This window comes from Phycodurus eques, chromosome 16 (assembly GCF_024500275.1).
Source record: "Phycodurus eques isolate BA_2022a chromosome 16, UOR_Pequ_1.1, whole genome shotgun sequence".
NCBI lineage: Eukaryota > Metazoa > Chordata > Actinopteri > Syngnathiformes > Syngnathidae > Phycodurus > Phycodurus eques.
Window position 1 is genome coordinate 2445001 of NC_084540.1, and position 25241 is coordinate 2470241.

The 25241-nt window shown below is 42.9% G+C and overlaps 1 protein-coding gene across 9 annotated transcripts in view; it reads left to right on the top strand.

The window, feature by feature from the left end:
* The window catches only part of LOC133415199 (RNA binding protein fox-1 homolog 3-like), a 354983-nt gene that overhangs the window by 104614 nt on the left and 225128 nt on the right, over positions 1 to 25241 (top strand). For 6 of the 9 annotated variants that reach the window (XM_061701073.1, XM_061701069.1, XM_061701076.1 and 3 more), the window contains exon 1: positions 3939 to 4020. The exons of 2 other annotated variants lie outside the window; for them this stretch is intronic. The gene's annotated coding sequence lies outside the window, so the exon portion shown is untranslated. Of the gene's footprint in view, positions 1 to 3932; positions 4021 to 25241 lie in introns of those variants that run through there. One more of the 9 variants, XM_061701070.1, reaches the window with a different exon arrangement.

The following is a 25241-nucleotide window of genomic DNA, read 5'->3' on the forward strand; positions in this document are numbered from 1 at the left end:
GAGGACGCCGTCATAGCGGCCGCGTCCGTAGATGAACTGGCAAGCGAGAGAGATTTAGACGACATTCAGGTGACGCCGGGGTGGCTGTTTTCCGGCAGATAATCCCGCACAAAGACGATCCTTCAGGGTGCCCGCCCCGCACGTTGGCGGACGCCTTCCCCCGTCGCAACGTTTGTCACGTCAGGCGCTGGCTTTAATTAGGGTGGTGGATTGAAGGGGGCTAGGCGCAGATCCGCGCCCCTCCAAGGACCCCATGCTCTGCGCGGTTAAGATAATACAGGGTGCCGAGGTAGATGTTAATTGAGGGAAGATAAAGGGCGGCGGTGGCTGGAGGGGAGGTGGACTACCTGATTAGGGGTGGTGTTTGGCTTCCGTCTCGGCGTCATGATGGCTGACAAAGCCGCCACTGAGCTCAAACGTACTGTCAAACAGACAGACAGACAAGGAGACGAAGATGAAGCACACGGAAAGTTTTTTTGTTGGTTTTGAGTCTGGAAGTCACTTTGATAGGTTGACATTGAAAAGTCGAGCGAGGAAACTTCATGTTGTCCTCAACTCACACCCGAGTTTGACGCTTTCATTCAGTCAGACGCTATGCGAGGACGAAAGAAACTTCTTCCCAGCAACAAAGTCCGATTCCACTGCTAATATTGACGTAAGTTCTATGTTTAATACGTCAAAGCTATCGAATGCAATGCTGTTCAACTGAAGACCAAAGGTGACATTAGTTCACATTTCAATCTGTTGCTGACTGTCAAAGCAAAACAAGAAAAGACACTTTTCACCTTGTGTGGACTGAAAACTAAACAAACTAACTAACGAGTCTCCATATTTCATACAGAGTTTCTACAAATTGGCGTAACAGTAAAGCCGGTATTGCTGCATGTCCTTTGGACACAACTGATTAAGAGAGTTAGATGGCATCACTATTCCCCTTCACACAGCCGTCATCCCAGCTCTGTTACTACCTTGGAAGCAAGGGAGCTTGTTGCAGACTGTCTAAATAAATCAAGATGAAGCAGAGGATATCTCAGACTTCAGTGAAGGAGGACATTGACGCAGCTTCCATGACATCAATGTTACTGTCTGATGTGACATTTGTACAATAGTGGGACAGGAACGATTGTATTCAACACAACAGGGCTAGCGCAGGGTGTTAAATTTACCCAAAGTTTTCAGTTTTCTTACCCAACCTTACACACCCAGTCCTAGCTCTCTGCTATCCCCTTTCACACAGCCACCATACCGACGCTTTTACACCTCTGATACTACCGCAGAAATGGGAAAATGTCGCCGACAGCGCCCGCATTGGATCACGTGACCGGCGCTTTGGGCCACGCGGCCCCTCTGCGTCACTTGACGCGCACACGGCAAAAAATTGTTGCTCCGTGTAGAATGCCGCAGGGATCATCTCTCGTGATTGGTCCGTTTCAGTCACATGCTGTGATGACGTACTCAGCGTTCCCCTTGGCTCCACATACCATCTACTCCGCCGCCTTCTTGATCGATTTTGCAGCATAGTTAAGCGTAGCATCTGGTCATCACGGTCCATTTGTTCTAGCAGACACTGTTCCACGGTCGCCATTGTTGTTGCTTGTTCCGGAAAGGAAAGGAAAAACGGCAATCGGAATTGGCCACAAAATGCAGAGGAAACTCTATCCTGTGGTGTCTTGGCCAATACCAGCGGTAGCGACAGCCCCCGACTTGGACGAGAACTGCAGTACATTTTGAAAACTGCGCGCGTGGGTCGCGCTCGAGTGCAAAGACGAACTACGCGCGGGATAGCCGCAGTGAAGTCAGCGCGGTCGCCGCTCGCGCGAGTATGAAGAAGCCTTAAGAGAGAACTCCTTTAGAAGCGTGAGTTTTGGCACGTGATCAACTGCATTGTGCCTTTCACACAGTGCCCATGTGCACGTTTACACATTAGATGACATCTTGGCCAATAGATGTGAGATATCGACAGTTGCTTTCAACACAACACAGCGGGAGATGCGAGCGTCTGGTGTTAAACTTCACTCGGGGTGGTCGGGGAAGATAATACAGAGCAGGGAGAGTTGAGGGGGGCAGGGGTCGGTGGGGGTGGACTACCTGAGTAGAGGTGACGGTATTTGGCTTCCATTACGAGAGCTGACAAATCCCTCACCGGGCTTTGGAACGAGGAGGCGGAAAGTACCAGAACAGCACGCATCAAATACGACTGGCGAGAAGATGAAGATGAAACACCCGACAATATTTTTGCTGTTCTTTTGAAAAAGTCTGAAAGTCACTGAGGTGGTTTGACATTGACAAGTTGAATGAAGAACCTTCGCGATGTCCTCCATTCACAATCGAGTTTGTTGCATTACGTCAGCCAGACATGACGCAGGTTTGAAAGAAACTTCTATCCAGCAGCAAAGTCTGATTATACTGTTAAGATGGGCGCATACTGGAAGAAGTGCTATGCTTCAGACCTGGTACACACATGATGAGAACCGTGCTAATTTGATCCCGATTTTGCCCATTTTCAGCCAAGAACAACAAAGGCCAGATTACGTTGTGTTTTATAAAATTATCTGATAAGATTATACTGTGGTCTGAGCTATGTTAAGATTGAATTTGTGCAGATAATAGGGTCCCGAACAACCTTGCATCTTAAATGTGTTTCAAATTTCCTACCAAAAATCTTCACAGGTGGCGAAAGCCAACGTGTCCTGAGTCACGACTCCGTGAATTGTGACGTGCGATGGAATGTAGCCAATCAAGAAGTGTCCTGACCGAGGAACAAGGAAGCGGGCGGAAAAAAAAAAAAAACATGCATGCTAGGTTCATTGACGACTCTAAATTGCCCGTAGGTGTGACTGTGAGTGCGAATGGTTGTTTGTTTGTATGTGCCCTGCGATCGGCTGGCGACCGGTTCAGGGTGTACCCCGCCTCCTGCCCGATGATGGCTGGGACGGGCTCCAGCACGCCCGCGACCCGCGTGAGGAGAAGCGGCTCAGAAAATGGATGGATGGATGGTTCAGGTGGGGAGGTGAAAGGGTTCAAGGGGAGGGTTGGGTTGTTGCGCTAGCTGTTAGCCTGAGGGGGACCAGGAGACGATCGGAAGACAGGTGGGGGGGAAAAAAAAAGAAAAGAGTTTGAGCAGCTTGTGTAATTGCTTGAATGCTTGTGGGATTTCTTATTTCATTCAATTCAGACCTTCTCGCTCGCTCTTTCTCGCTACACTGGAGTGAAAGCGGGGATGGAGGGAGGTAGGGAGGAGATGGGAGGGGGGGGGGGGGGCGCTGGTGTGGGCGGACGGGAGATCCGTCAGTGAACACACACACACACACACACACACACACACACACACGTGTGAACACACCCTCCTCCATGTTACTCGTAGGGCGATTGCTACCCTGCAGCGTCGGAATCTGTCAGCAGTGTGAAACTAACACACAACAACACACTTCACTGTGTGTGTGTGTTAGTGTGTTTGAAGGAGTTGTGATCTATTGATATCTATCTAGTGATAGAGACACTAAGAGTGTTTGTGTGTGCGCGTGTTTTCCTATGCTATAGCCTGTTTGTGTGTGTGTTGGTGACAGGTGTCTCCATGCGTGTGTGTGTGTGTGCTGCGAAAGTGATGTTTATGAGTGTGTGTGTAATAGCCACGTGTATGTAATAGCTTTGTGTGTGCGTGTATGTGGTGCTGATGATGAGGCAGGTGGACTGCGCATCTGAGCTGTCAGCAGTGATTGTAAGTGCAACTCTGCGTGTGTGTGTGCGTCATTTTTCCTGCCTTTCCCTTCCAACACACGCGCACACCATTCTTACACGCGCGCACATTCCTGGAGGATTCCTTCATTTCTTTATTTGTGCTGCTTTGGATGCTCCCTCCTCCTCCTCCTCCTCCAGCTTGTCTCCTCCTCTCTTTTCTCTCTCTCTCTCTCGCTCTCTCTCAGCCGACTTTCCCTTTTTTTCCCTCCCGTCTTCCCATCGGGTGCGCAGCATCTCTTTTGCGAGGGAGTCTCCGCATCGGCTCTGCGACCCTCCGACACAGTGAGTATCCTCAACACTAATCGTGCGGCAATGTTATTTTCCCGGTCGATTCTCTCGCCGCGGGGGATCGGGGAAGCCGAAAAAATAGTAATAAATCCAACAACAACAACAAAAAAGGAATAACAAGAGGACTATGCGCGGGAATTGTGTTGTTGTTGTTCCGGCTGCTGCGTGGATGAAGGGGGCGTTGTGTGAGTAGTTGCGCGACCGTGACAAGCGCTGTTGTGTTGACAAGTGCTGTGTGTGTGGCCCAACTTCCCGTTCATTCATCCGCCACTTTTTCCACACGGCTTTTTTCCCCGTCATGACATCACTTCCTGTCCACATGGGAGCGGAATCCCACGTGGGTGTTTGCGCTAAAGAGGAGATTTAGTGGAAAAGTGACTTTTGAATGCATCCTTTGTCTACTTTGGGTGTGAAAATAATGAATAAGAATGAGCTGTTGGTGTTTTGGCACTGCTGTGATGTCACAGTGGGGTAGTTTACATAACCCCGCCCTTGCGCCATCCTCCACATGCACTTGCTTGGCTTTTTCCCATCATGACATCACTTCCTGGCCACAAGGGAGATGAATGTAGAAACAGGAATTTGTGGTTTAAGAGGACATTTGGCGGAAAAGTCACTTTTTGAATTGATTATATGGCTATATTACCTATGTTGTCTTTTTTTTTCCTTCTGTGGAGTTGAAGGGGGCATTGTGTGAGTAGTATTGTGTGTTGTTGTGATAAACGTGTGTGCACGTGTGTGTTGCAGCTTCCCATTCTTTCATCCTTCACTTTTTCTACTCACTTGGCTTTTTCCCCCCCATCATGAATCCCAAGCCCGTGTTTGTGTTAAAGGGGGCATTTTTCTATGATAACGTGTTTGTGAAAGAGACATTCCTTATGTTGCCCTGCTGTGATGTCACAGTTGAGCTAATTTACATAATCACGCCCCCATGTCGATTTTCCCCATCCAGCTATATGCGCGAAAAACTGCCATTTTCTGGTTCGGACTATGCGGAATACAGTGGTGCCTTGAGATGCAAATTGAATTTGTTCCGTCACCATGCTCATATGTGAAACCACTCAAATCGTCGTTTCCCCGTCTAAATGAATGGAAATGTAATTAATCCGTTTCAGCACCCACACGCAAAAAAAAAAAAAACCCACACACGCCAAAATTCATTTTTTTTTCATACTTAAGCACAAAACACATCTGTACCTAATGTATTAAGTTATTTTCTTCATTTTTTTAAAGTAATCTGACAATTAATCGGTTATCGGAGTATTATTCTTCAAAATATCTGCATCGACCTGCAAAAATCAATATCGGTCGGGCCCTAATAACAATTCATCTAATTTTTAAAATTGCAATTTTAAAAACAGGACAGCTCCCTTGAAACCATCTTATTTGATTCAGATGCCAAGAAACTAGTGGCTAAATTAGTGGCTAAATGTCCTCGCCAAACATCTACCACAGTAGCATTGGCATGAGACAAGACCGCCCCCTGAAACCGTCGGATTTTATTTGGACACTGGAAACTGTTTAAATTTGTCTTTTTTAACATGTAAGTGTGCTTGTGTGTGTGTGTGTGCTTTAACAGGCAGCAGCATGTGTGTTGAAGTGCGTAGCGACGCGTGTGTGTGTAAGTGTGTGTGGTCAGACAGCAGTCATCGCGGACCCACACAGCGACCCCGTCAAAGGGCCTCGTTTATCGCGCCCACCATGTGTCTCTGTGCCGTGTGTGTGCGTGTGCGTGTTTGCGCATGTGCGGGCACTGCGAGTTGCTGATATGTCACCCCCGACCTTAACCTCCTTCGCTCTCTGTGCCCCCAGTTGCCAAAACACGAATCCTCACCCTTCAGGGAACGTGACAAAATAGTTGCACGCACGCATACGGATACGCGGGTGCGATCGGTTGAGGTCAAACGGCTGTTCGAGTTGTGCAATTAGCAACTGGTTTGGTTGGAATGGTTTGTGATTCCTGTACAGGCGACACACCCGTCTTGTCCCCCATCAAAAGATGGATTTTTGCTTTATTTTAGTTTTATTTCACTTTTCACACTTGAATGAAAGTAAAGGATTTTAAAGAATTGCAATTGACATGTTTTTACACTTGAATGAATGAAGTTGCCTCACCATTTCTTCACTTCCCGTACACACTTCACGTCCATCACATCATCAAAGGATGTTTTTGCTTCCTTTAATTTTTTCCCCCACTTCTTATTACTTTTATAAAGGATGTTAAAAAGCACGACCACATGAAGTTATTTAGTCTCCACTTCCCGCACACACAATACATCCTTTCCGCGAACCTTAGAAAAATACGTTTTTGCTCTACTTTCGTTTTATTGCATAGCGGTTGACTTATTTTTTCGTAAGAATGTTAAAAAGCGAGATGAAGTTGACTCATCTTCTCTCTCTCTCCCCCCTTCCCCGACACGCTACACATCCCTTACATATCATAAAATGATGCATTTCTGCTCTATTTTAGTTTTATGGTGCAGCAGTTGACTTTTTGTGACACATAGTAAATGTGAAAAAGCACTACACATGACAAAATCCCCTTTCCTCTACCTCCCGTACACACTACACACCATCACACATCATTAAGCAATGCATTTTTGCTTTATTTTACTTGTATTTATGAGCGGTTGACTTCTTTAAAACGTCGGGTACATTTTGCGTTTTCAGGTGTGTGTCTTTGCAGCTAAGCACTGATGACGACAAGGTCTAATTGAACCACTACATAGAGTGGACAGACTCCATTTTTGTCATTTTGCGGGAGAGTGATTTCAAGTTTTATGGCTGTGAGAGCATCTGAGGCATGGCAATGATTGCTTCTTCTGGATATGTGTTTTTTTACAGGACAATGTGTTTTTTTGTGTGTGTGTGTTTTTCTCTCCGATTTTGGCATTTTGGATCATATTGGATCTTATTGCTTGTACTTTTAGCCACAACTGAGGTACTGCCGTCATCTTAATTTTCATAGGTTGGATCCCAGTCAGTATCGTCTAGGTAGCCTGAACAAAAGGAACAAACTAGAATAAGAAGAAGTATTGTTGTAAAATAGTGGTCTCATTTCAAACATTCATCCAATCTATTATTTCATGAAAAATGATAAATGACATTCAATTTCTGCATTTTCTATCAATCCCTGGAAGAAACTAAGTTTAGTGCAGTAGCGGTCTACGTCCAAACATTGTCAAATCTGTCAACATTTTGTGAAAGATGATGACTAATATTCTCGTCAACCAACATGCCGATTCAATGGCGCCCAAGCTAAAACTCAATCAGGCTTGGCATCTTGGAAATGGGAGTCGGCCCAGCGTTGCACTGATGATTAAAGAAAAAATTGGCCGTGAACATCTTTAAAGCGATTTCATCGGAGATTCATTTTCTCTCTACATTTGTGCACTTAAAATAAAAACGACAAAAGATGGAGTTAGCCGAGTCTAGTCGTCAGTGGATCAAATTGCCTTCGAAGTGGCCTGGCATCAATGACGAGTGTTGGCCAATTAACAATTGCAATTAACGTCCCCATCGCCGATGTGAGCACTTCAATCCGCTAGAGGCTGGAGGAAAAATAAAACAAGTTTGGCAAAAGGGGCTATGCGTTAATTAGCTGGGCTGTTCTGAAGGGGGGTGTATTTGGTCCTTATCGCACTTCAAGAAGAAGAAGAAGAAGAAGAAGAAGAAGCAGCGTCTTTCTGGGGCGAGCACAGAGAGAGAAAAAATAAGGCGTTTAGCTATTTTTAGAGCGCATTTCCTCGTTGTTGTCTGGACTGCCTTGGCACCTTCAGTACATAATAGTGCAAGGAAATTAATTAAATGGACTACACGGTACATAAAGTCAGGTGGTACCTTGACTAGTGAGTTTACTTGGTTCCGTGTCTAAGCTTGCAACTCAATTTACTGTGATGTCAAATCAATTTTCGCCATTGAAATTTGAAACGCCAGTGGGGTTGAAACCCTAAACCTCGGCTTATAACCTGAATTTTGAAACCTTAACCCTGGCTTGAAACCCAAGTTGAAACCGTCAACCTTATTTGAAATCCTAACCTTGTCTCAAAAACGCTAAAGCAGGTTTGAAACCCAGTTCTGAAGCACAAACCCGTCTTTAAAAACCAAAAATTTGAAACCCAACCTTGTTTGAAACGCTAACCATGGCTTGAAACACAACCTAGTTTTGAAATCCTAACCCTTTGTTTGAAAACCTAAATTGAAACCGCAGTCCTTGTTTGAAACTCTCATTTGAAATTGTAACTCTTGTTTGATATCCTAACTCACACTTGAAACCCTACTTTGAAACCCTAACCCTAGTATAGAACCCTACTTTGAAACATGAAGCATGGCTTGAAACCCAACTTTGAAACCGTAAACCAGTCTTGAAATCCTAATTTGAAACCGTGACCCCTGATTTACTGTGCAGGGTTAGGGTCTTAAAGTCGTGCGTCAAACCTAGGTTAGGGTTTCAAAGCTAAAGTTTCAAGCAAGCGTTAGGACTTAAAGTGAGTAAAGTAAGGCTCCAAATTTGGTTTTCAAACTTGAGTAGGGTTTGAAGCCTGGGTTAGAATTTCAAAGTAGGGTTTAAAGTCAAGGTTATACTTTCAAAGTAAAGTTTTAAACAAGGGTTAATGTTTCAAGCCATGGTTAGGGTTTGAGTTTAATGTTTCTATCCAAGGATAGGGTTTCAAATGAGGGTTTGGGATAGAGTTACGGTTTTGAAGTAGGGATTACAACCGGGCTTCGGGGTTTCCAAGTTAGCTCTTAAGGCAGGTGTCAAGACGGTTAGGGTTTCAAACAAGGTTTAGTGTTTCAACGTTATCTTTCCAAGCCTATGTTAGGATTGTAATTTCCAGCCTGGGTTAAGGTTTAAAACGAGGTACAAATACAATTTCACCCTGGCTAACGTGTGCGAGGAGCTGATGCATTTTTGGAAGGTTAACAGATGTCGAGGAAGAAGAGAAAGTGAGGGAAGACAGAAGGAGGTGTAGGAGTCAAAGCGGCACGATGGAAGCACAACAATAAGCGATCATTGCGAGCCGTAACGTTTGGTACGTTTGGCCGCGACCTGCCTGCCTGCCCGCCTCACCGCCGGGAAATTTGAAAGAGAAGCAATTTCACATGCAGCCGTCACACACAACGCAGTGTGAGGGGGTGGCGTGTGCACGTGGTCGGTCGTGTACGTGCGTGTGCGTGCGTGCGCGTGCGCCTGTACGTGTGTGTGTGTGTGTGCGTCAAAAACACACAAGGACTTTGTCTCCGGTAGTTGGAGCTGCTCTAGTACGACAACAGACAGACAACAGACAATTGACGGAGAATACTTTGGAGACCTAAAAGAAACCATAAAAACACGGTCACCGAGCAATAAAAGGTTACCCATGTGGTTGTTTTTTTGACAATTGTGCAAAATGATGCAGAGTCCTCCAGCAATTCAAAGCAGTTTGAAAAGACTAATAGAACAATAGTCTGCTGCAGTGACCATTGTGCAAATGGCGCAGAGGCTTCAAGAAATTGAAGTGGAAAAGTAAAGTGATGTCAACACTTCCAGATGTACTGAACTGTACTTTTTCCACATTTTATGTTACAGCATTATTACAAAACTTTTTTTTCCATCAAAATTCTCCACATAACACACCATAAGGAGTTGTTTTGATTTTATTTGACTAATTTATAAAAATAAAAAAAAGAAAATCTACAGTAAATGTGGAGAAGTATTTACAACACTTCACTTTGTCCACATTTTATGTTACAGCCAAGGAAGGATGTACAGGTCAGGGGAGGCAGGGGAGACACAGCCTCCCCTGCATGTGAAGAGTTAAAAAACAAAACAAAAACAAAAAAAAGATTACGTAAAATTATTTCCCATTTCAATTCTCTCTCTAATGTCCATGATTCCATCATTAAAACAGTTCAATTTGTGTATCTTATGTTCAAATACATGGATGACACGGAAAGTGCGGCAGCAAGCAGCCAGCCTTACCTCAGACTGCACAATCGGTCACAGTTCAACAGCACCGTCTATTGGTAAAATGACCTTACTACTGTACAACAGAGGAGACTTGGGAAGTGATTTTTCTGTCTCTCTTCAATATGTTTTGCCAATATATGTTTTGAGACGATGCATTCTGATTGTTGTGTGATACATACAGTATTTAGTGTTGCTGATTCCACGACAAAAGGTGAGATGAGGCAGAGAGGATTCTGCCTCCACACTGTGGCAAGGAGCCTCCTTCAGTGTGGCTGTTAGCGGCCGCATTCAAGGGAGCGTACGAGAGGACAACGGTTCACATTGGTGCCATTCTGCTTCTCCGTCTGCCTAGCGAGTCTGTTCTTTGACTTTGTAAGACTAAAGGCTGATCTCATCGTACTGCCTAGCTCACAAAACAGTGGGGAAGGAATACAAAACGCCTGGACAGCTTCTCATCTTTCTGAACAAAAAAAGGATTTGATTTCTAGACTGTACCAGAGGTGACACAGTTGTTGCAGCTTGCTCCAGCTGTCAACAGTGTATGTGGAACGATCGTTGTCACTTTAAAAATACTCAAAACATTCGTTCGGAATAGGACTAACTAACCAAGGAAGACTTTCTTCATTGGAAATAATCTCGATTTAGATGGAGGGACTTTTGAATATAATAATACAGTAAATAATTATAATAATATACTATATAATAATATAGTAAATAATTGGTCACTACTTCGGATTTAATTTTTTTTTTAATTTTCTGGAACATAACCGTAATGAACGAGAGTTTACTGCAGCCAAAGAGTAAGTTAGACATTGCAATGGCTTATACACTGTCTCTAAATCGCTGGAAATAATGTTCTTTATGGTCAAATATTATGTGTGTGATTTTTTTTAATGACTGGCTGCTAAGTTAATGACAAATATGCCACTGTGTGTGGTTCATAAATTTTGTAATCGGACTCGTACTGTGTAAGACTCGCCAGCCATGAACCTCACTGCACTTATTCTGAAATGAGTGAAATTATTTTTTTTCCACAAAAACACCCCATAATAACAATGTGAAAAGTTTTTTGTTTTTTTTACGTTCGCAATGTTTTTAACTAAAAAAACTAAAAGTGCAGCACTAAGAATAATATCCAGATGCAATAATTAAATTAAATAACTAAATTCAACTGTATTGCATACAAAAGCTACGTAAGAAATGTGTAAATTGTATAAACAAATGGTTCTTAAATATCAAATGCAAACTGAAGTTAAATTCAGCTAAACTGTACAAATGATAAATGTACTGTACTGGATAAAAAAAATTGAAAAAAAGCCACTGTAACATTATGCACAGTTTGAACATTTAATTCAGTGATTGTTTAATCTGCCACTAGAGGGAGCCTGCGTACCACTACCAGACAGATGCCAAACATTTGCGTTTTCGTCATAGTGTGTGGCGCGACAAACTTTGAGGACTCACCAAAAAAGAGGACACAAATGACACGGCTGCAATATTCTTAATTACCGGGTATGTGCTGGCTCGCGGTTGGTCGGGGGCACAACTTTTTTGACTGGCAACCCTGGCCGTGCCACCCTAGTGGGGTGCGTCAGGTAGCCGGCGCCCCGCCGAGCGATGGCCCGCTGTCAGTGCGTGCTATATTTAAACTTGAGGTCACCTGTTGTGGAGCGCCGCTTTCAACAGCGGAGCAAAGGTCGGCGATGTTGATTGACAGGCGGGGGAGCGCCCCGCCCGGCGGTGGCGGCGCTGGTGCCCGTTTGGGCTTCTTCTGACTCAGTGCTGACTAACCCGCTGCTGACACAGGCCAAGAGTGTTCACACAGGTATTGGGGTTTGAAATTTGGGTTTCAAGCCCGTATTAGGGTTACAAGGCTTAACGTTTCCAAATTCCGATTTTAAACAAGGGTTAGGATTTCAAATTGGGTGTTTAAGTTGGTGTTGGAGTGGCAAACCTGATTCAAGGCAGTCTTAGGCTGTCGAATTTACGGTTTCTAGCAACGGTTACGAATTTAGGGGTTTTTAATTGTTGTTAGGGTTTCAAACCAGTATTGGAGTTTAAAATTTGGGTTTCCCAGCCAGGCTGAGGGTTTCTAACACACAGTTTCAAACAAGAGTTGGGGTTTCAAGTTAGGCTTCCAAGCCTTGGTTAGGGATTCAGTTTAGTATGTCAGCCTGCTACTATGGTTTTAAATTAGATTTTAAACAAGGGTTAGGGTTTCAATCCTCGGATCCTTGAAGCTTGGATTAGTTTAAATTAAGGATTTTAAAGCAGGTATTAAGGTTCAAAATTAGTGTGATTTTCCAAGAAGCACACACATGTAGATTAATTTGAACCCGATGAGTATTTTTCTAATTATTTTCAATTTCAATTTTTATATTTTTCCAGCCAGCCATCCATTGTCCGTACCGCTTTATCCTCACAAGGGCGTGCTGGAGCCTGTCCCAGCACCCTGCATTGGTTGCCAGCCAATCGCAGGGCACATAGAAACAAACAACCATTCGCACCTACGGGCAATTTAGAGTCCTCAATCAACCTACCGCGCATGTTTTTGGGATGTGGGAGGAAACCGGAGTGCCCGGAGAAATCCCACGCAGGCACGGGGAGAACGTGCAAACTCCACACAGGAGGGGCCGGGGATTGAACCCCGGCCCTCAGAACTGTGAGGCAGATGTGCTAACCGGTTGTCCAGCGTGTTGCCATTTTTCAATTTGTATTTTTAAAAATTTGAAGGGCACATTGTGCTCCCCTCATCCAGCGTTCACATTTCCGAGATCAAACACTCGAGCGAAGCGTGGAGGTCACTGTGGGGGGTGAAGGTCAATTTTGCCGCCATTCCTGGGAGGCGAACGTCGAATGTGGGCACTAATGAGGAGAACGCACGGAAGTCTTGTCCCCCTCGTCCTCTAATTGGGACCCATTTTCATCTCAGCCGTCTTTTAAATGTCAAGAACAAGTGCGCGTGCAAAATGTTTTGATAGGGCTCAGGAAGGCCGCGGCCGGCGGGTCGTGAAAGCTTGGGAGAATATTGGGGTGCTTTGAAGAGATTTTTTTCTTACCTCTGAAAAGCAAAGAGAGAGAGAGAGAGAGAGAGAGAGAGATGGATATAAAGAATGATGTTCTGCCGGTGACCTCCGCCGCGCTCGGCTGAAAACGGAATGTCAAAAGTTGCCGGCATCATTCTTCACTTGATGGAAGCAAATCCACCAGAAGGACGGCCTGTCCTTTGCGACCCAGTGGAGGAAACGGGAAGCGAGACCGCTGGGACTTTTCGCCCAAAAAAGTATCGAGACACATCTCTCAGTCAATCAATTCATTAATTTCGATAGGATTAGTTTCGGTATTGGGAGCTCGAGTGGGCTAAGTCAATTTTTGCCATTTTGAATTGAAGCACAAAAAGAAAAAGAAAAAAAGACAATTCTTTCAAATGAATACGGTTCGAAATCAAGGTTTAGTTCCAATGTTCACACGCAGGGGGCAGTCTTTTTTTTTTTTTTTTTTGCACTCCGTACTTTTCCTGATTTGTCAGTGCAACACCAGGCCAAGTCCAATTTCCACACCTACGCAATCAGCCTTCAGCGCCCACAAATACATCCTAGAATGTGAGGTTCAGCGACAGGGTGACACGGGAGTGGATTTGGACTTTTCACACAATGTCTGCCCCACATAAAGACAATCAGCCTGTTTTTGTGCCGCTTTTGCGCCTTCTGTATATATATATATATATATATATTCAATATATATATATATATTCAATATATATATATATATATATATTCAAAGAGGAATTAGCAGGTGGATCAACAGTCCTTCGGATGAACTTTGGATACTGTCACCCCCTTAAAAGCGTCACAATCGCTCTTTCCTCTCAGTTTAGGTGGAACGTTCCGGCAAGCTGTTGTGTTGTTGAGTGTTGAAGCTGTGGGACAAATTAGCAGGATGTTGTGTTTTCTGGAAACGTTGGCAAGTTTCCATGGGAGCCTGCCAACTGGAATTAATGGGAAATGGCAGGAATTTAGGGGATTAACGTGAAAAGCGTGTAAGTGTAACAGGAAGGTTGAGTTTAGTTGAGGAAGGATCTTGTTGTCTTTTTTTTATTATTATTGGAGTGTTAATTTGTTGCCGTTTTAATCCTCCTGTAGTTTATATTTTAGTTTTATTGCTCCCCCTTTCCACCTCTCCTTTAGTTGAGATTCGTATTCGTGCTTTTTAGTCATTTTTGTTCATTGATTTGTATTTGAACACACGGGAAGTATGTTGGTCACCTGCTTTAAATATGCTCAAAGTAAACACAACTGGATTGGAAATTAAAAGCTACTAGAAATTGCCGTTTTTAAACATCTTTGTTACTTTGCATGTTGTTTGTATAAAATGCAGGTTGGCCATTTCCCAAATGTCCATTTACGATGAAAAAAATATATATTTCCACTAAATTGCATTCCTATAGGGTGTATAAAAAAAACAAATAAGAACGTTTCTAAAATTGTAGGGTTTTCCTCGTTTACAAAATTCCTCAATTACCTTTCACAGAACGTCCAGTTAATTCCCACTACATAAATAAAAAGGTTTTAAAAGTTCCCGAAGAAGTGAAATTCTGACAATGCTGCGCTTCCGATGCACACGAACGACCCTGTCGCGTGATCACAGGAACTTTTCTCTGTTGGCCTCGGTGGCAAGCGAGCGTGTGTCCCTCGGGATGGCGCGAGACGATCCAGAATGAATCAAAACGGCGTGTGCGGTGTGTTGCTTTAACCGAGGTTGAGAAGTCGTTTGCTGAGCAACTTGTGGCATGATATATCACAGTTTGTGTGTGCGTGTGCAAGTGTGTATCCGTGTGCGCTTGTCTGCGCATGTAAGATTGTGTCTAAGTGTGTGTGTTTGTGTGAGTGTGCATGTGTGCCCACGTGTGTCAGTGTGTATCCGTCCGTCAGTGTGTGTGTGTGTTTGCCTGTGTGTTCGTGCCTGTGTGCATGTGTTTTTGTGTCCGTATAAGTGTGTCCTTGTGTCGGTGTGTATTCGTCACTGTAAGTGTGTGTCCTTGTGCGAGTGCGTCTGTATGCTTGTCTGTACGTGTGTGTGATTGTGAGTGCCTATGTGTGTGTGTGCGTTTTTGTGTTCGTGTGAGTGTATGTCCGTGTGCGATGTATTTCTGTGTGCGTGCATGTATCTGGTTGTACTGTATGTGTGTGTGTGTGTGTGTGTGTGCGTGTTTTTGTGTCCGCGTGTATTTGTTAGTGTGAGTTTGTGTGTCCGGTTGTGTGTGCGCGTGTGTCCCACGAGTGTCCGTGGTGTGCGTAACGGAGCTGCGTGCTTCTCTGCCGTCTGCTGGTGATTTAATTACTGTACTCTAATTACTGTAGTCTCCGGCAGCACATATGTTCGTTCACGTGCGACCTCTCTTCTTAATTGTTGTTGCCGCCGACATTCCAGGTGACTGTCACCGACGCCTTTTGGCTGACGGAGACATTTTGGAAGCGGCTTCCAGATGGAGCTTTCGCTGCTACGTCCCCTCCAAACCTCCAGGGGGCAGGATACTTGACCGTAATGACTTCCAACGTCAAAGCGCAAAGTCGAACAGAATCTGTTCCCAAGTGCTGATCCACCTGCGAGTTTTTCAGATTCTGAAAAAAAAAAAAATGTTTTATTGAAAATTGTTTTCAATAATAGGTCTTTTGGGTTCGAAACTGGCGTTTCTGGTGAAACTGACTCATGCTCTAAGGCTGATTACGAAAGAACGTAAAAAGCTAGCTTTTTTTTTTTGCATTTTCTGAGAGAAGAGTCTACTCTTTTTTGGAGTTTTTGGATTGGATGCCATCAGATTGTGTCCCTACTGAAGCGTCCAGCATATTGCATTGTGATTGGTTGGTTGCTGTACGTTGTAAACAAAACGTTAGCATCGTGATAGCGGCGTGAAACTCATCGTCGTCATTGTTGCGAAGCAGACATGTTGCTTTTTTCACATGGCGCCTGGCGACTTCCCGGCCGCTCCTCTTCTTTGATGCTGTTTGCGTCTGGCAGATGTTGTCCTCATTTTCCAGACATGTTCCCCCTGAGACGCTAAATCCTTTTCATTTTTTTTTCTTTTTCCGAGCGGCCACGGATGATTTGTCCTCTTTTTATTAACGAGCAGTGATGCTTTTTCACACATGCTAATTGTCATCATCGCGTTATTCTGTTTGGGGGACCGGCATCTAGCGCACCTCGGATTTAAAACAAATAATACAAAATAAAAATCTGACCCCAAAGCCAGTTTCACTTAGCAGCATGAAATTTGGTAGGCGTGTCTATTATGAGTCTGCCTTCAAAAAAGTTCCAAGAAGCCACATTTAGAGGAAGTGGTTTGGTTTAAAGCAGTCATTGTAGGTTCAATTTACAGGGGTCCTTCATAGTTGAATGAATCAAAGAGTAGTCTATTCAAAACACTAGTAATAAACGGAGGTGGGTAGAGTAGCCAAATATTGTACTCAAGTAAGAGTACTGTTACTTTAGAATAATATGACTCAAGTAAAAGGAAAAAGTAGTCATCCAAATATTTACTTGAGTAAGTAAGTATTCAATGAAAAAACTACTCAAGTAACTAAAGAGTAACTTGTGAGTCACTTCTGATATATATATATATATTTTTTTTAAATCAGAGCATGAACATCAAGTAAAATAAATAAAATAATAATAAATGGGAGTCGACACACACCTGCCACCATTTCAATTATTAACTGCCCAAAAACCAGCAACGCATACATTGGGCCCTACAGAAACATTATTTGCTTTATTCGCTTAAATGGCTGAATGAAGAAGCTGTTTGTGTGTGTGTGTGTGTGTGTGTGTGTGTGTGTGAGACACCATAGGATGGGGCTAATGTTGCCATATTCACTGCCAAAACAACAATAGAAACATCTGCTATTTTCTCAAGGTAGAAGTGGGCTGAAATGTCAGTCACAATTTTAGAGCTGCATGACAAAGCTGTTGTTTCTTCGAGTCTGGAAAGTAAACACACTCGCGCAGCTGTTCCCCCCCCCCCCCCCCAAAAAATAGCCATTTTGATTGGCTCGTGAAGGCTACGTGTCCGGTCATGTGACTGCCTTGTGTCTTTTGATTGGTGGACACGTCGCTATGGAAACGTTGGCTTGGTGCAACGGGCGCCCGATGCGGAAGTCGAAGATTGAGTCTAAAAATAGAAGAAGAATGGCGTGCCTGTGTGGGTTTTCTCCAGGTACTCTGGTTTCGTTCCACATCCCAAAAACATACATGGTCGGTTAATTGAATCGTCTAAATTGCCCGTGAATTTGGGTGTGGTTATTTGTCTATATGTGCCCTGAGATTGGCTGGGGACCAGTTGACGGTTTACCCCGCCTCTCGCCCAGAGTCAGCTGGGATAGGCTCCAGCATGCCTGCGACCCTAATGAGGAAAATGGAGGGATGCCTATCATGAGTAGACAATAACAAAAATAGTCTCAGATTGTTACGTATACCCAAGAAGACGAAAAAAGTCAACTACTTTGGTCGGAAACAGCCATTTTATGGTCCAAGCACATTAGGATTTTTTTTGCCATGATATTTTTGAAAATTCACCCCCCAAAGTATCACTTAGAAACATGACATTTGGTAGGAATTTCTTTCACTTGTAGAGGCACACAAAAGTTTCAAGAAGCCATCCTTGCTATTTTAGATTCCTTGTCCTAACATCTGGAGCTTGAATTCTTATCATCACATTTGTATTGTCATATTGTAGCGCTCGCTAACCTGCTGCCAATTCATAAGCTGTCTGTCCGGTTGGGGAAAACCAGCATTGATTGTGCATCAACATTCTCGCGAAGCGCTCCTGTCGCTGTCAAGAAACCTTACAGCTCATTCGCGGGTGAAGAATTAATGCAAACGTCGTATTGATCGTCTGATCGAGTCTGACAGCTGCTTGTGATTATGCTGATGTGGCTAACATGCCGATGAGCCAGCGTTTTCATTAGCACTCACAAACAGTCCGACAGAAAAAAATGTTTGGAGTTTCGGTGTGCGGTTGAGCTGTTGATGAGATGACGGAAGGACAACATGGCTGCCCGGCAGAACGTTGCGGTAACAACCTGCACATCCTTCCGCCCACGCCAGGCGCGCAGCTCTTTGCACTCGGCGGCCTTTTGTTTTCCTCCCGCAGCTAGTGGGAAATAAAAACAGGAACTACATTGACAAATTAAGTCAGTTACGTCATTGCGTTACTTCATTCATCTCTCAAATTGAGAGTGAAACAAGTTTGGAGGTTTTTACCAGCAAAAATGTATTCTAAGGTCTTTTTTGTATCGGCAATCGTGATTTTTTTGCAGGGGTGTGGGTGTTTTTTGTGAGTTTTACTGGAACATTTGGTTAAATTCCAATTTGTATGACCTCATGGGCATTTTAAAGGTTGCAAAGCCAAAGAAAAAGCAAATGCCACATGCAGAGTTCATCTTTGAGGTTGGGCTCGATGATAGAGCCTAAAATTCATAGCACCGTACAAATTAAATCCCTTCATGGGAATGACATGTATTGTGGTATAAACTAAGTGTAAATATTATCATAGAAGTATTTCTTATTTTGGATGTATTGTCCTTTAGCAAAGATATATCGATAAACAATAAGACATCAACAACAACAACAAAATATATAATGTCATTTTGAGAACCTTTATTGTGCAGCTGTTATAACGCCAACTTAAAATTCAGCACTCTACGGTGCAAACTAACAAACAGCATTGTTTTTGTTATGAATTATGAATTAAAATATTTCATATACTTTGTAATTTACTCTACATTGATATACTGTACTTTTGACCTTCTAGAGTCCTTCTCCTGGCTGACGTATGCGGTAAAGTTATTTCCGCTTAACGGACCTGTTATGCGTGCTTACTGTGTAGCTGTAGCTGTTTATGTTCTAGAGACTTAATGTAGCTGCTTATTTGCTATTCACATGACTTCGCTCTTCTGTGATGCGGTTCCAGCAAGACTTTTGCGAAACGTGTAGTGTACCACCAAAGCACTTATTCTGCGGTTTCGCTACTCTACATTTAACAATGGCCTTAGCGGTTAGCATGGCTAACATGTCTTCCCTTCTCGCTCGGTGTGTCACACGCTTATCAGCACGTCCTGCGATCAGTGATCAAAATACTTGTCAAAAGTGTTGTTTATCCGCCACCATGGAAGTGAGACTTTGTGACTGAGAGGAGCGGCTCTGGACTGCGGAAGGACGGCGTTTAGCTGCGCTTGCTATCCAGCCACAGCCCGTAGCTAGCTGGCGCAGTGTAGTTCCCGACGAGCCTGGAAAGCAGGGAGGATGGTGGACTGTTTGACCTCATTTTAACACCGAGGCAGACGTGATATCGTCAGTGAGCAGTAACGTTATTGTTCGGCGGAGTCCCACTCCAATACCACAGGCCAAATTTACAGTCGTATATGCTTTGCATCCCTACTGCAAATTTGGGGGATTATTTGGTTGATCTTCATATGGCTGGACTCTGTTAAGGCTGCTTTTCCTCGCTAAAAAAGCCACAGAAAATGCTAAATCCGCATCCAGAGTTAATCCTTTGATGCTTGCTGAACTGAGCTGCGGTCAGTAGTCATTTCCTTCATTGTTGAAATTGAGAGTAAAAAAAGTTTGGAGGTCTTCACCTGTGAGAAACTTTCCCGCAAGCGGAATTTTTTTATCAGCCATCATTTTTTTAGTCCTGTGCTCTCAGACATGCCGGCAGCAGTTGTCTGCGTGTTAGCGCGCGTGTAGGGGTGGCGTCACCTCTCAGTTAAGGCTCCGCAGGGATCCTTGGGGCCCGCCGTTGTGCTCGGACAGCTGGCCTCTGAGTTAGCGGCTGACACGGCCGGCGGTCGAGATTTTGCCGCTCCGACCGTCGCCCGCGGACGAGTTAGGGTGCAACGGTATTGTCGTCCGCATGCTAACGCAGTGGATGCCTCAAATGCATCCAAGTACACCGATCCTTTATGTCAACGATTGCATTTTGGGGGGGATTAGCAGGCTGGAGTCTCTTGGATGTGCCAATCGCAGCCAGGACCAAAAAGACGAAAAATCGGCGATACGGCCATATGAAAAAGACGATTTCCAAATATTAATCTATTTTATCCCCTTTCCTTATAGAAAAAGCAAATGAAAAGAGCTGGAGCAGTGATTACCATGTAATTGGTCAAAACATGTATTATCTATTTGCTACAAATAATACATCTTCATTCATCTATCTATACCAGTGACAGGCAAAACTATCAAATGCTCTTCCACTTGACAACAGGTACATAATTAGTCTGTGTATATTTTTACATTTTCATTTGATGCTGTTCAATTAGGTACTGTAAATGTGATGGAAAATATGTGCCTTGGCTTAATAAAGTTTTGGAAACACTGAACTCAAGAATGCTATTAGCGTGTAAATGCAGAAAAGCTGAAGTTGAACTGAAATACTGTTGAATAAATTCTATTGCTGAAATTTAGAATGTTGGGCTTGAAGTTGAAATGGTTAGAATTGGTCAAGAAGTGTGAAAAGAGGCAGTTAAATGTGTAACATATCTCTTCATGTGGGAATTGTCCTGAATGATCTGAACAGTTTGCAGTTGGAATGGTTTGAATTGGTCAAGAAATGTGGATGGAAGAGCTATTTTGAATCGATTTTTCCTCCTTCGCTTGGAGAAAAAGCAAAGTACTCGAGAATAACATTTGTTTTGAACCTGTGTGTGAATGCTGAAGAGCTAAAGCTCAACTGAAATGCTGTGGAATTATTTGAATTGTAGAATGTTCTGTAGGCTTTTCATTTTTGGCTTGGGCCACATTGTTGGTACGGTTTCCCTCAGAGGGTCGTTATGACCGTGAAACCATATAAATGGTTCATCGCCTGATCAGAGTGTGTATATATATATATATATATATATATATATATAAAATAAAGGACATACTGACTCATAGCCGCTCTCATGGTCATATGTCGCGTTCCGACAGATTACGACAGTAAAGGGTAAAGTGACATGGTATTTTGGTGCGCTTTGTGTCCTCCTAACCCAACTTCGATGATAATTTCAATTCTCGTTCGCACGCAGTTTTTGTCTGCGATATGATATGATATATATAATATGAGACTGGGATGATTTGAATAAGTCAGGAAATGCGGAAGAGGAAGGTTAATATGCAAAATAGCAAGCAACAACAACAAGTACCAGGAAATAAATGTTCCTGAAACTTTAGCTGGAAATGTGGTTAGTGGGGTAATTTGAAAAAAGGTCCTGCTAGAAGAGTGGTGCTTCGAAGTGGTCCAAGAATCTTTGGGGTGCATTCTACAACTCTGTATGCAAAGTGAAGTGGAAAGCCAAGTACAAATAAGTCAAACTTTCTGGAACTTTAGGGGTAAGTTAGACTACTTGAATAACTAACCCTTTTTTGGAGAAGTCCAGCAACATTTGGTGTGCAGTCAAATTGCAATTCTGAATATTGATTGGATTCTTTTCATTCCTGGAAATACAACTTGTACTAGTAAGAGCTAAAGGTTCCTGGAACCTTAGGTGGAAACCCCTCAAATTTAAGAACTGAAGAAGCCTTTTGGATGAAAAAGGTGAAAGGTCGTCAACAAACAAGAACAGTCCGGTTGCCTTGATTCAACCTTTGCGGATTACCACGACCTGGATGACTGAGAAACTTCACAGACATATTTAGATGAAAATGCTGCTTTGACATCAGAAGACCTTCTGGCTGCGAGACGAGAAAACGATGACTTCAATTCATTAAATACACAAATTGATTGTTCCCAGCAGATGCTAACACAAATAGCATGTTGCTGCAAGCATAATGGCTAACAATTAACATGAAAACAAGCAGGCAAGCTCGCCAAGAATCTGGGAGTAGGCTAATAAGGGGCTACTTCTACTTTATTTCAGTTGTATTACGCTTTATTATACAATGTTCCATTATATTTACGACTACATGTGCTATGTTATATTTACCATGACCAAGGTGTGTTACACATTTGCTGTTTCCATCCTGGGTCCAGGTTGTTGTGTTGTGAGTTATTGTTGTCAGCGGCGGGCCGGTCGTGGCTCTCCCGAAGTGATTAATTTGCGCTGCTTGTCATTAGCCAAAGCCGTTAAGAAGAATTATGGCTCATCTGGATGCAAATAGTGATGAATTGCAGCTGGCTGCGCTCCATTTGTTCTAATGGAAGTTCTGCCCGGCTGAATCATGTCGCCGGGTCCCTTCCGGCTCCGCCCAGGCGCCGCAATTTGTGGCGACTCGGTGCACTAACGGCAGCGCCAGACATGGATAGATCCAAAATAGTCTCATGAAGCCCAGGGCTTAAAAGACGGCCACTTTGATTTGGTTTTTGGGTCATTTTTGGACATTTCCAGTGGTCCTTTAAATAAAGACTTTTCCCGATATTTGGACTTGCCATAAAACACAAAACTAATTGCTCATGAAATGTTTGAAAATTAAGCCCCCAAAGCCAGTTTGACATCTAGTTGAAACCCGATGTTACACTCATACGCTCGATAAAAAGAAAGATTTGCATTTTTCTGTTACTGTCTGACATGGAAGCAGACTAAACCTTTCCTGTTTTAGGTCAATTAGGATTACCAAAATTATTTCTGTATGCTAAACGCCATAATAATGAGAGAACGATTTTTAGACAATTTTTCATGATTTTTTTCATGAAAGTCAAAGGTTGACATACATTTCATTAGTATTTGGTACTATTGCCTTTAAACTTCATGACTTGAGTCAAATGTTTTGGATATCCTTCCACAGCCAATCATGGCATGTTTGAAAACTTAATGCTGTACCCAATAAGTTGTGTCGTGGATACGGCTATGGTTAGCTTAAAAACCATATATTTAGCTGACTTCGCCTCACCTGAAAGCATTTTTTTCCCCCATGTTGCTCACTTGCTAACTTGCATGGAGAATAGTGGGCAAAGTCTATTTCTGTTGGGACTTTTTAGTCTGTATGATTTGAACTATTTCTTGTCACATTAAATGTGATTCCAAATGGTCTGAAAATAACAGGCGCTGTTTTTGTTTTTGTTTTGTTTTTTAACCAATGGTGTCATCTTTTTTCTTTTTATTGACTGAATGAACTGATGAATTGAATAACATATGAATTACTCATTGTAATTATTTTTTATATATTTATTTTTAGATATTCCTATATTTTTACGTTGCTACTTGTGTAATCGTATTTTGAGTTTTTTTTTTTCTTCCTTACTATTCTTAGTGTATGCCATGTTGTGTCTTGCAGCTCAATAGATCTGCTGGATGAAACCAGCTTGGCATCCCTCATCCCTCTTGTTTGGGGGGGGGGGGGCACGCCTTAACTTTCTGCATAACTTAAAGTTGTCAAAAAGAAAAGTCACACGTCAAGACACGATGGGTTATGTGTGCTTCATGTGCGCTATCTTGTATCCATTTATTTGTTGTTGTGTTTTGTTTTTTTTTTAAGTTCCCAAGCTTTTGTGGTCATAATTGGGGCAGCCATCACTTCTTGGAGCAGTTGACATGTGTTTCAAGGCATAGTTTGTGTTTGAGCTCGTCTACCGGAACGCATGCGCGCAGGTTTGGGAATTCATTGTGTCAATTGTTTCTGAAATGCCAGATGTTTCAAATGTTGGGAAGCTCCTGAAAGCGCAACTGAATGCAATGCAAGAATGATAGGGGTCTGCTTGTTTGTAGGTGAGGGTCCGCTCTATTTCTGCTTCCGTAAATTCAGTTTAGCAAATTTCTGAGTTTTCATGACCTGTTTGTTTTGACTATTGCCATGTTGGACTGCCCCCTATATATCCAAATGGTTTCTGGTGAGTGCCCACTAAGTCTCTGTGAATTCTGCTTAAGAAGTTTAAGGAAATTGTTCTGTTCTGTTTTAAAAAAAGAAATATATATATATATATATATATATATATATATATATATACTAAACTTTATTTCCTTAATATTTATCAAATATTGTTTTACACTGTTTTGTGTATAGTAGATAGCCATTAAAAGAATGTTTGGAAGATTGTTTTGTTTCATCTAGAAGAACAGGCCAATTTAATTTTTGCCATTTCGCCAAATTTGAACCACAAATGAAAGACTGATGGATGAATGAAACTAATTATCAATAGAGTTTTTCTGATTGTCTGTGGGCGGCGCATAGTGGCGAAGTTTGATGATTTTGCCATGAAACACGAAACTCATCAAATTGTTGAAACTCAAGCCCCCAAAGCCAGTTTGAAATTTGCTCTGACGTTGTCCATCATGAGTGGACTCACAAAAGAAGTCTCAAACAGCCTAAGAAGAAACATGAAGTGTGCCTTTTTGGTTTGACTTTGGTTTGGCTAAAATGGGCCAATCTCGGCCCATTTTAGCCAATTCCAGGTGTCCTTCAAACATTAACTCCTCCTAGCGATTTTGTCCGATTGCCGATGTTTCAAATGTGATACACGTATACTCGACACATGTCTGATGCTCCAGTGTGATCATTTTGAGCTTTACTCACGGCATGTTGGCTGAGCTCTCGAAATTTGATGACTGGCCATGAAACATGAAAGTTTAATAACTATAGCGCCTGTAGCCACGTTCTCGTAGCGATATGAAATTCGGGAGAAATATCCATCATGAGTGAACGCAGATAGTGTCAGTCTCAAGAAGCCATGCCAAAAGGACAAGAAGTCTGCCATTTTGTTTCAAAGTGACAATTGTAGGGTCATTTTGTCCATTTCTAGGGTTCCTTCAAATACTAACTTGCTATCAAGCAACTTCAATGTTATTTAGTCACAGCATTTTCTCAGGTATCAAGAAACGAGTGAAGGCTGTGTTGCTTTTTATTTCTTCTTCCGTTGAATCTATCACATTTAAAGACCCTTTTATGTCAACGTCATGAAGAAATGATTGAACGCCGACAGGGGCGTGTCACTTCAACTTTTACATATTGATCAGATTTGAAGTATCAGTCAGAATCACGTTCATACCGCCGCAAATAAAGACCTTAAGTTATGCATATTCAACATAGTAAATCGGAGATTTGTGCCTTTGTTACCATCGCTCATACCTTTTCGCTGTTGTCGTCTGTCTTCCGAGGCTGTGTTGGGGGCTTGCCATCGCCGCTTCGCTGCCGACTTGAGTGACAGATGGTGGCCATTAGTGTATATTCCATGCATCTGTCGCAAGCCGCTAATTTACCTCATTAGAGGAGCCTGTAGAAAAAAGGGGTAGAAGGGATGGAGGGGGGGGAATGCATGTGGAAGCTTTTTATTAGTGTGATTGTTAAACATAAAGAAGGAGGA